Source organism: Macrosteles quadrilineatus, unplaced genomic scaffold, assembly GCF_028750875.1.
Source record: "Macrosteles quadrilineatus isolate MER2022 unplaced genomic scaffold, UCM_ALF_1.0 Scaffold_3__2_contigs__length_128488019, whole genome shotgun sequence".
In the NCBI taxonomy this organism is placed as follows: domain Eukaryota; kingdom Metazoa; phylum Arthropoda; class Insecta; order Hemiptera; family Cicadellidae; genus Macrosteles; species Macrosteles quadrilineatus.
The window spans coordinates 43,481,274-43,493,596 of NW_026542596.1; the positions used below are offsets into that span (position 1 = coordinate 43,481,274).

The window sequence follows — 12,323 nt, forward strand, 5'->3', positions numbered from 1 at the left end:
TCAGATGTTTGTACAAGTATTGAAGCCTTAGGTAGGCTTAGATAATGCGCTACACGTCGATCACTGTAAACTAATGTACATTTCGGTGTTATCTGCTAAAAATGGTATGAACAAACCCTCTTTTAGTCTTAAATAACCAATGATCTAACAATGATTAGTAATTTTCCAAGAAATTTTCTCTAGACACGAACTATCACTCAGACAAATAAGACGTGTGCGAACGTGAATCGATATTTAAAGGCGGTGACACACTATCGATCTTTTCCCCGATCAAGACCCCGAACCGAGCAGGGAGAAGGGAGAAGGGAGAAGGGAGATAAATATCAGCAAAATTTTACTCCGAACATTTCTCCGAACATGACCAAGACCAGACGAATTCTACCGAGCGCGGCAACAGGAAGTTTTGAGAGAGATAGAGAGTGTGTGCGAGTGAGAGCGCGGAACTATCAATGCTAGCGCAGGCGGCCGCTCGGTGCGGCGCTCGCGACGATGTACGGGGCAAAAATGTACCGTGACACACTATCGTACATCGGACCGTACATCGGACCGATCTTTTCTTTGATCTTTCGCCAAAAAACCGCCTCCAGAGCGCTCGTCTCCCTGCTCGGCCTGATGTCTTGTTCGGCGTCTTGATCGGTGTACGGACCCGTGACACACTATCGAACATCCTCCCTTCGACCTCCCTTCTCCCTTCTCCCTGCTCGGTTCGGGGTCTTGTTCGGGGAAAAGATCGATAGTGTGTCACCGTCTTAAAGCAAATTGAATAATAGTGAGATTGAGATATTGTGACAAAACTTTCTAGTCAATACTTAAAATTTGTTTTAATGAAAATGAGTGAATTCAGGAGAGAACAGAAGGAAATGAGATTGAATATGAGGATAAAATAGGATCTCACATAAGAATTAGTATTATTCTAAAATTCAAAGAGCAAGCATGAGTCAATTGAAACTTGAATATGGGAATAAGCGTATGTGATAGGTGTGAAGTGAGCGAATGTGAGAGTGAATGCACCAGTTTTGGGTTGACTGTCAATTAGAAGAAGGTCAAACAAATCAGGATAAACTGGACCGATCAGTGGTCAGCTGGCGACCTGGGTCTGTAACTGATATTGTGTTGTGATATGGAGTACGTCCGTAACGGTGAATAAAAAATCTGAAGATAGTTGTATGTTTTATCTCAGCAATCAGGCATTCTCCAATCTCAAAAAACTAGGTGGTATATCAACTTGAGGAGGTATAACAATCAGGTTTTTTCTGAATAAGTTTTCGAGTGCAATTTTAAGTCTGACTTTAAATTAGGCCCTATCTCAAATTTGTCGGAATTGAACTAGCACACTCCACCACAGGAGAGCTGCTGGACGTGTATTAATCCAAATCAAACGTGAGTTCACGATGGGTGAAATTTTATTTTCCTACAATAAATTCCTGACAAAGTAGGCTTCCTTGCAATGATTTGCATGCAAAATAGCCAATAGGCCTAGCTGCATTTACTTACTTTTGCCGCACTCCAGTATCCCAACCAAACAACACAAAACCGTGGCCTTTTGTTAGGCACGTAAAATGTGTACGCTTGAAAATATAAAGATACAACTACGATCAGCTGGTAGTTTTACTGTCGTAAAAAAGTGATATAGGCGGCGTCCCCATTTCAATTGATAATTGATATTGACATCAACTTATCGCACTCAGTCAAACAACGCTATTCAACTCCGTTTTCATTATAACCTCAACATAAGGATGAGAAATCTACTATAACCAAAGACCATACGATAACTACCTACCTACTTAAAAATGCAAAAACAATCATACAAAATCACGTTGAAATGTGACAAAAAGATAGCATTCACACCACGCTGTAACGTTTACAGATGAATACTCGCTTCATCAGGCATACGGCACAGCTGGTGATTGTGTTGCACGCTGAATATTTATGAGCTCAGCGAGTGTGAGCCAGCAAGGAACGGCGCATCAAATGAGCCATGATTACATAGCAAACTGTTTGTGACGTCATGTTCATTACCATACCCGGTTTGGGAGCGGTGACACCACCTCAGTCACCTTAGGTCGTATACGAGGTTTACAAAATAGTGCTGAGTAGCAATGTACCGATGGGGGCCAAGCTTTGCTCAGGGTATTTCACGATTAATTCATCATTGTCGTAATTTTTGTTTGGTCTTGAACTATCAACGAAACGTAGGTGAGTATTTTGAGCTAAGTATGAATACAATCTATATTTATAAAAGAGGAAGTTTGTATATATATATATAAATATACAATGATGTATATATATACAATGATATATACAATGACCAATATATGGACTCCAAAACCGCTTGACAGATTGTAATGAAACTTTCAGGCATTATTAAGCATTATTCAACAATGGTTTGTATGAAGTTTGGTGCAGATCCGTCAAAAGGGCTCCGCCCCAGTGGCTCTGGAGTTTCCCATGTTAACCTTATGAGTACCGGTACTTATATTTAAATGGAATTTAAGAATCTTAACAGCTGGTTCAACTAAACAATTTGATTCTGTGGTGTTCAATAGCATTAAAAAGTTAAAAGGTTTACCAACAGGGTGCAGCACTATTATATATTTTTAATTTATGACAACAGCTAATTTGCAACCAAAAGGTGAGTGAGCGTAGCGAATGAGCTTCAACCTGGAGGCGAGTTAGCGTAGTGAACGAGCTATGCCTGAAGACAAGTGAGCGCAGCGAACGAGCTCCAACCTAAAGGTGAGTAAGCGTAGCAAACGAACTTCAAACTGGACGTGATTGAGCGATGCGAACGAGCTCATCGTGAAAATTGACGAGCATTTGACATAAAACCACATTAGGACAGGACGACGTCTGTCGGGCCAGCTAGTATTAGTATAAAATGGAGTGAAAATCCAATAGCTTTGTCAATGGCTAAGATCAGATGTTTCTCTAGCTATGACCATTTACTCAAGTCCAATGATCAAGGTCAGCTTGGTCCAGTTTTGAATCCATTCCTAATACAGTTATTGTGTCAATCTTTGCACCGCTGAGTAAAATACGAATATTTATTTTTAAATAAGGGGTACAAACAGCACCTAAAAATTAAGTAGTGAAGCAAGGTTTACTGAAAACCTACTAAGAAAACATTTGTGTTCCCTACTCTCTAACAAGAGGTAAACTTTGTTTAGAGTTAACTGGTTTGTTTGGAACAGCTGGTTGCTAGTTGTATAGTGTGTTAACTGTTCTAACAACGTCATATTGAAGGTAACATTTCTGATCACTGCAAAATAAATCCATTGATTATGGTACTGTAGTCTAGTTTTTTACTGTCTATATGTTCTTGTATTTGATCACTTTTATCCTTAGCATGTGCTTTTTATGAATTTGAAATGAACATCCTCAGGGCTTTGCTCCAAAGGCTTTTAGAGTAATCTTTTTCATATAAAAGTTATAAAAATACTAAAATTCCCAAGATCCTACTAGAAGCCGGAAAAACTATGCAATTTACTTAAATTACACTATTTGATTTTCCCAACAATCAAAAAAGTAAGATTGTATTCAAATTACATGACATTTAATTTTAACTCGATTAAAGATTAAGCATTAATGACTTGCCACAACTGATGAGCTACAGTGGTCATAAATCATATCTACTTTAGGATACCTATTAGTAACACGTGTTGTAACCTGTACAGTTTTGACCTTGGCTCAGTTCTCTGTTGTACCATGAGACATGTGATGGTATAAGGAGGCGTGACAAATATGGTTGTCAAAGCGGCAACACACCTGGTAAGCAGACGATGCTGGAATATTGTTGACTAAATAAAATACGAAACTGTTCAAAGATTTTTCAGTATTTAAGTGTGGCATTGGTGAGTAGAAATCTTTTAAGTTAGCTTTTTATATGTATTTTGTTTTTGAGTTATAAATTTGGTCCTTCGTACAAATTACAAGCTCTATGTTTACAACCAAAGAATTATTTGACTATTCACTGATTTATGTCAAGTTATTTAATCCCAATGTATAAATAATCCCACCTTTACAAGTCAATTCAACATTTCGTAATTACGTTATATAATAATTATGTACTGTATCTAAATTTTAGGGTGTTTAAAAGAACTCGTTTAATTAGGATGGTGATGATATTTAAGCACACAAAAATGGGTGGATAGATGGATATTAAGTTTTACACCACAAGCGCTATAAGTTTTGACATTGTGAATACACAAACAGTAAAATCAGATTCCAGTCAAAAGGTTTGTTTTAATCCATAAAAACCGTTGAAGGATTTATCGAACACAATTTTTAAAGTTAATTCGAATAGATGGATGAAATACAATCCTCCTGAATGCTGAATAGCTCTAAAACTCATACTGCACATACATTTTCACCCATCTGTAAAATAATATATACCGGTAACTTATGTTTATTGATATTTGCCTAATCATAGTTTTTTGTCAACTTTCAATAACTATTACATTTGCGTAATAATTTAGGAAATTAAATTCAATACTTTACTTAATCACAAAGAACGCTTTGAATAAGCGTTGCAAAAGTAACACAAATCCTATTCATGAAAAGAAGTCAGCATTACAAGACGTGCATAAAAATAAGAAAATGTACAAACGAGAAAGTCAACTTTCAGACTTTGACAAATGACCGGCTCGCATTCCGTGTCATACGACTGTTGGACATGTAGACTGTAGAAACGACTAATTAAGGTACAAAAGATACACGAGGAAGAGAAAAATAGGAAGAAAATGAGAAGACGGGCGACACTGGCGGAGTGCCACGACTAGAATATCCTACGTTACATTCGGAGATGTGTCTGCGACGGGGAAGAAAATGTCTGTGAAGTAGAAATAAGTGAATGTACGATTCTTAATTAATTGTGCTGTAAGCAACTTGTTCATGTCCTTCCTTTACATCCTGGGACGTTTGGGTCTATTATGGAGACGTGTTACACGTTAATTCAGATTATGCATAGGGTTGAGGGCGTTTTCACATTAAAGAGCTATTGGCGATTGGCGGGATTTGAACCCAAGACTTCGGTGACCAAAGTCCATTGATCTCTAATGCCGAAATCCCACGCTTTACTACAAGACACCAAAACACATAGGCCATTAGGTTTCTGATTTTGATGTTAAGGGGAGGATTTGTGATTGCCAATATACATCACTGCCTTGACCTTTTACACCCAGGTCAACCAAGCACTATCCTTGAGACGAAGAGTGAAAAGGGGTAAGTCCAGTTATTTTGATGTCAATGATTAAGTAACATCATTTTATACTAATTTAGAGGATTTAAAAACGAACTTACCAAACGTATTTATCGTAAAAGGTAATACTCTATTACAAAATACCGTATCATATTAAGAAGCATTACAATATTTTGAAAACTCATTAGAAAGTTATAATGGTTATTTGGGATGAAAAGATTAAGTGGAATCAGCAGATATGAGCGTCAGGCCTATCTGATCAATATCTAATAAGCTAATACAATAAGTGTGCAAACACTACAGACGAGTGTCGACGTGGCTTTCTTCCGCGCTAAACCAGTTTGAAACAATGTTTCTAGACTATATTTTATGGAGCTAGCAGAAAAAATCTTAAGCTGGTTCTTAATGATGCTCAGGATCGAAAGGGCGATTTTAAGAATTATATCCATTCAGTTACGCAGCAAGATGATGGTAAGATTGTCTAATAACAGTAATTAATGAAGTATACTAAGTGGTCTTATATAAAAATCAAACCAATTGCCCTACCCCCGCTCCAGTAACATGTAGATGTAACACCGGAAGACTAATTAGTTCAGTAGACGTTGCCATGATTACCGACATTCCAAAGACCACTGATGGTAATGAGCTACTGTGGATTGTATGCCAGTTTTGTATAACAATAGAGCATGCATTGAGGTTCTTCCTCCTTAGTCCCTACACATCTTGGAGCTTCCTGTGGTTTCACTCAAGTGTGATTCCCTTATGAATATATTCCATTCTATCGTGAACTGATGTGTTAGAACTGAGGTTTAGTCATACAGTGTATCGGGATTCAATATTTCTGGAGTGCTCAGTTTTCCAGAGCCTAAATTTGTAAGTTTATTTTATCGAAAGCTTCTTGGTTCAAGGCATTTTCGCTTTGTTGGACCCTTTCGATGTGTTTGTTTATTTTTTCGGGGGTTCGTTTAAGTGTTAACTGGTTTAAGTCTTGCTAGAGTGTTTTGGCGACGATGTACTGTAGCACGATTAATTTACCAAGATTGATTCGTGTTTTTTATTCCCAACAATTGTGTTGAAACCTTTTTGTTGATTCCAGGTTTGTAAGGTTCTTTCTAGCTTCCAAGTTTAGCTAAGTTGCGCTTTAATAGCACTTGGGTTATCTTACATTGAGATAGTAACATCGTAAATTTACATAGAGCTAACTTACTTTTAAAATTTTGTATGATACAAGATATTTATTAAAAAATCAAAGTTTTCGATTAAAATTTCAATAATCAATTTCCTAATGCAGAAAACACTAAACCAATTACAGTGTATCTTAGTACAAATTCTGATACCAATTCATTCTCAACAAATTATATAAAATACAATTCTTTCTTCAACACATTTCCATTCTTCATTCAGGCTCTTAAGTTGTCAGGCGTATACAAAGTGTATAGCCATCTCATACGTTATATAAGATAAAGTAGCGTTAAGAAGCTCTGTAAGTGCAGATTTATGTGTTGGCAGCTGGCGGGGTTTGGTGTATTCATGCGCTGCGGCGGGTGAATGTTTTATGACAATCAGCTGTTAGAGGCTATTGCACGTTCAGCTGTTCTGCTGCAACCAGCTGATTATTTAAAAAACGTTGAAACTAAAAAAAATGGGATAATAACAATGTACTAATCAACTTGAAGTTTATCAGCTGATTATGTCTAATAAATGTAATGTTAGAAATCCCTAAATATTACGTAATTATATGTAATAGGGTTGGAAATAGTCATGTTACTCTAAGTTTAGAATATTTATATATCATAACATAGGGTGTCTTATGCAATTAATTCTTCTACAAATTATTTGACGTTTAAGAAATAAATTAAATCTATAAACCTTGGATGAGTAAGGAATTAATTATTTATTTAAATCAATGTGCGTCAGTAAAATTAAATCAACCAGCTTTAGTTTATGAATATATAACAAATGAGATAATTGACACGACATTTTAACAACCCCTACCAGAACTAATTTAGTAACAAAATTGTCTTAACTAAATCAAAGTTGAAAAAATTATTACTGTATATTCTAAACGTCATCACGTAAATCTATGGTAAGTTTTGAATAAAATTACGCAGACAATTTACAAAGTATACCCAGACTATACATTGGCTACAACTGCACAATGAAAATTGGTGCGAACGTTGTTATCTTTTTTTAATTTTATACGTCATTACGTCATAAAAAAAAACTAAAAACAGCTTACCAATATATATAGTGGTGAGAAATTTAAAGTTATTACAATATGACCAGAACATATTTTCATCACAACAACATTCCGTCTCACAGCTATATCAAAATTAGTGTGACTCGGATTCTTAAGTCTAAATTTGTATATGAAAACTCCGACGTATAAAAATCCATAGATGATTATAATGAACATAACAGCTTGTAAGCACGTTTGATATTTTTCTTCCGGGATTGCACAAATGACTTAAACCACAACGGGATTTCTCACGCATAAAACTCATCAGTGTGCGTCGTCTGCTTCAAAGATAATCAGCTGTTGCATCAAAGGAAACATTGTCGTTGGAGATGATACCACCCAATATTATAATGGGTCATGAAAATCTCCGAAACCTAAAATCTTTTGTTATTCATAGTACTTTTTTTACAATAAAACGCTCATTTTAGACGAAAAACTACTCAGTTCGCTTCGTAGTCATATGGAGATATGAATCTTGTTTTCAATAGGAATTCGTAATCATCAGGAAAATATTAGATTTGGTACAACAAAATGTCATCGGTGATAAAATAATATGACCAAAATGAAGACAATTCGTACTAAAATCTGAACTGCAAGCATTTAACTTAAACTTATCTCAAAAGTGATTATTTTTGTTATTTAGAAAGTGAGGTAAATAAAACCCTTCGTTATTTGTGTATTTTCACACCATTGGCATTTTTATTTATTTTTTCCCTTGATTCCTGGTTTCGTTACTATATAATAAAATCCACCTTTTAATATGTAGCTTTGGTCAATCGATAAACCATCGAAAAAGAAAAACATTTATGTTATAAAGTCGGTGACGTTATCATCAGAGGCTATAATTTATTTCAGAAAAAAAATACCGGTACTTAATTTGTAAAAGGTCCATTTACTCTTCAACAACAATTTCGCCACTTCACATTTTTGAGAGGCATTACCTTCCGATAGCGAATAGGCCTACTTAAGTTACTGAGCTTGCAAAACATTTTCAAGTTTATATTTCAACCAATCCTCTTAAACACTTCACTTCCCAATCTGAAAGGTTTCGAGAAATTATCTTTTTTATCCAAAATATTCTTTAAACCTTTATTTCAATATGCTATGACATGCATGAACTACTTTTCGAATATGTATCTAATTATTACTTACATTTTTTAATTCCAGCTAGTTAAGCCCACAAGACGCAATAACTCTTAATAGTAAAATTTATCATTTACATAAAGATTACATCCTTATTATTTACATATCAGAACCCGTTGTTTTCAATCATTTATCAAATACGCCATTTGCCATTCTCTCCACATAGTAGAGTCACATGATCATATAATCAGCTGATTACGCCATCAGCTGTTTTAATTGTTGAAACAGGTGACTGGCGACAGTGACTAGCCCGGCACATAGGTAGAGCCTGGCTGATATGGCGCCTGTGCAATGTTGGTTCAAGGTTTATAGCCCATTTCATAAACCCCACAAGCACACACCCACTGACAACAGCTGGTATACCCACTCATATGAGGTAATGTGTTAAATCAAAACAATCGTTTGAACATGGATTTGTTGAATTGTAATAAAACTTCTGTATTTATTTTTGATGTTGTGATTGTTATTGTCTATGTGTTTATTCCCAATTGGGGGCTTGGGTCCAGACTACAGGAAAGGTACAGATTTGATTCAAGTAGAATTTTGAAGGAAGCCTTCGGACGAAAAGGTTAATTCAGGGTTAGCCTATTTAGTAGTCACAGAATAAATATCATCTAATAATGGTTGTAGCTGTTTCGCTCGAGTTGCTCAAGGGATATAAGCTCAATTAGCAGATTACTTACACTTAATTACATACATTTAGTAAATTGCATACATTTAATTAACCTACGAACAATCTTTTCTAGATGGAAAAAACTATCTTTTCGTGGATAGATGGATTTATTTAATCATTAAACATCATACAATATGCAATAGATAATGACTTATAATAAATGCAATATATAATGTCAATAATTAGTAAAGCATGTTAAGAAATCAAATACATGGGCCTACATGCAATCAAGCTACAGCAATAAAAGGCGTTTCTATAAAATAAAAGGAGTAAAAGGAGCTTTCTGTTTTTGTTGGTTTTGAAAATAAATAATATTATAAATTAAAATAAAACCAGATAGATTAGTATAATTGGATCCAAAATAGCTTTTGTATAAATATCAGACTAGGTATCCGATTCAATTTCTGTGGACACGTTCTATACAATTTCAATTGTTTTAAAATCTCGAAAAATTGAAGATCGTAAATATAATTTGAATCAAAGCCCCCAAGAAATATGAAATACCCCCTATTTCTGCTAACGAAATGTAAATCCGTTCAGAAGCTCTGAATGTCTGAATGACAAACTGATTGGTCAAAGAGGTCCACAGGAGGTTTAGAGAGGATAAAAAAGATAAAAACTGGGTCATGTGTGACTCGTGGGCAGACACGCCCCCAAACTGTGATAATCTAGTTGGGACTGTAGTAGTGGACAGTGGTGGTTAAATGATACAAAGTCAACTATATGGGAAACACCGTTCCAAGACTAGTTTGTATGTTCATTGGTTAAGGGGTAATAGCTTTGGGCTCGACGTAAAACCTTTTTTTTAATACCACATAGATTCTCTGTAGAAATCTCAATAAGGTTCAAATCTTTATTTACTTTATACCACTTCCCGGACAATAATCTTACAGTGAAAAATCTGTGTAAAGCAAATTGAGATTGTTTACCTATATCTTTTTATTGAGTATAAAATATAAGAAAACACCATTAAACGTTCTGGACTTTAATCTGATAGAAAGAAATTGATTTTGTATTGTTCTGAATTATTTTACAGTAATTACATGATTGTTTAGTGTTCTTCAAAGTCGTGCTCTCGTATGTCATAATGAAAAGTAAAAAGTCATAACTTTCTAAGATTCCAAGTCACTGCCCCTCGATTAAATACAAATTCGATGTGTACCTCCGATTTCGGTAATAGTGAAGTTGAATTTTTATTCCTGTGACTAGTTATAAAATAAATTCATTATATATAAATAAGTTTTTTATATTGTGTTTACATGCAGTTTTAGATCCGTTTCATGTGATACGATATTTTTTTCAATTATCACAGGTTTTCATTTTAGAACGTAATTGTACACTACAGTTTTACCCATGAATAGACAATATACATTGTTTACTTTAAACATTAAAGAAACCCTAAAAAACCTTTGAACTAGAACCAGATATTTTTTTCGTTTTATTGAACCATCTATTTGTAACACATGGTGGTTTTTAACATACAACGAATTCATAATTTATGGATTAATTATGTGATGTATGTGATCCCCTGATGAGAAAAAGCTAGGAACCAATACTACAATTTTTAAATGTATAGAAAACTAGAAAAAGCCACTTTGCAGAAGTGAGAAATTATTGATATTGAATTGTTTTAATAATTACTAAGGAAATAGAGATTCTGTAATATAATTTTAAGAAATTAAGCTATCCATATATTCATAGATGGATTGCAAGATTTAATCGTGTTGTGACTGCGACCACCTAATAATAGTAAACAATAATAATAAACGAGGAAATAAATAAGCCATTTATATAAAGAAATCAGTAGATATAAATAAATGGATGGTTTTTAATATACTAACTAATTAGATACACGGTTTACAATGTTAATGGAGATGAAGCTATGAGTGAGTAGTAATCAATACTGTTGAGTTGTTTACAACATTGACAAAAAACATAGTTGTTTGAAACTTAAAACATTGGCAATCGATATCTTTATTCATTTAGAGTATTTACGTGTTTCGGTATCATCAGTTTGAACAGTAAAGGATAAATTAATTTTTTAAATCAAAATTAATAATTTCATACTCTTACAAATGATGTCTGAAATTACGTCCAAGATATAACGTATATCTAAGTATATAAAATTCAAGACCTAAATTTATTGATGTAGATAATTTAAGATTAATTACAATTATAGCATTAAACTTAATATTAAAAAATCACATTTTTGCGATTGTTGCGTTAAAGATTTGAATTGTAGTATATTGTTACAATCTTAATTCACTCTAAAAAATTGAAAGAAATCCCTTAAACAAAATAACAATATTACCATACCTCATGAAAATTGTGAAATTTTGTTCTTAATGACAGTTGCCTAAAAATAGCAACCTGCACATTTGCTTACGTTTATATCCCAAAGAAAACTTAGGAAACAACAAAATATATTATTAAGAAAAATAAAACTCCACTCACCTTTTCACGCTTATCCAGCCGACACCATACACACTATGTAGTGTAGAGTCTGCAGCCAGACTGGTTGGTTATTGTTAGTGTTTGGTTGGTAGTTCTGTCAGCTGCCACCAGTGTTGACCTAGTTCTTGCCCTCCCCGCCTCCGCGCCACCATCGATCGATCAGCTGACGACTACGACACCCAGTGTTGCCATACTGCCGGCACGATATTGACCCATATCTCCTGTTGCCAAACAATCCATCTCCCTTTCTCCCTGGATCATCTGATGACAGATTTGCTAATCTGGTAATAATTTTAACATTTTCTGCGCGGATTTGTGTGTGGTTTTGTAGTTGTGTCGAAAAAGACTGACACGATGTTTATGCGTTTACTATAGGTTAAGATTACACACAAACCTATGGTAGTGTCAGTGTGTTTATAGTGCAGTAACACTAGTTTTAACCAATTTGATTTTTTCTTTCACACCGATTCTTTTTTACAAAAAAAACGATCATATTGCAAAGGCAGATTTTTCTGGTGCATTATTTAATGGTCTCCGGAATTTCATCCCCCTGGGATTTTACACCATGGGCAAAGCTGACGTCACTATGACGTAGTAACCTGAGCTCTCTAAAGTTT

General features: G+C 34.7%; 1 long non-coding RNA gene across 1 annotated transcript in view; it reads right to left on the reverse strand.

The window, feature by feature from the left end:
• The window catches only part of LOC128990018 (uncharacterized), a 31,735-nt gene extending 19,884 nt beyond the window's left edge, over positions 1–11,851 (reverse strand). The window contains exon 1 of the long non-coding RNA XR_008490479.1: positions 11,707–11,851. This is a non-coding gene — a long non-coding RNA (uncharacterized LOC128990018). The remainder of the gene's footprint in view (positions 1–11,706) is intronic.
• Positions 11,852–12,323: the final 472 nt, after the last annotated feature.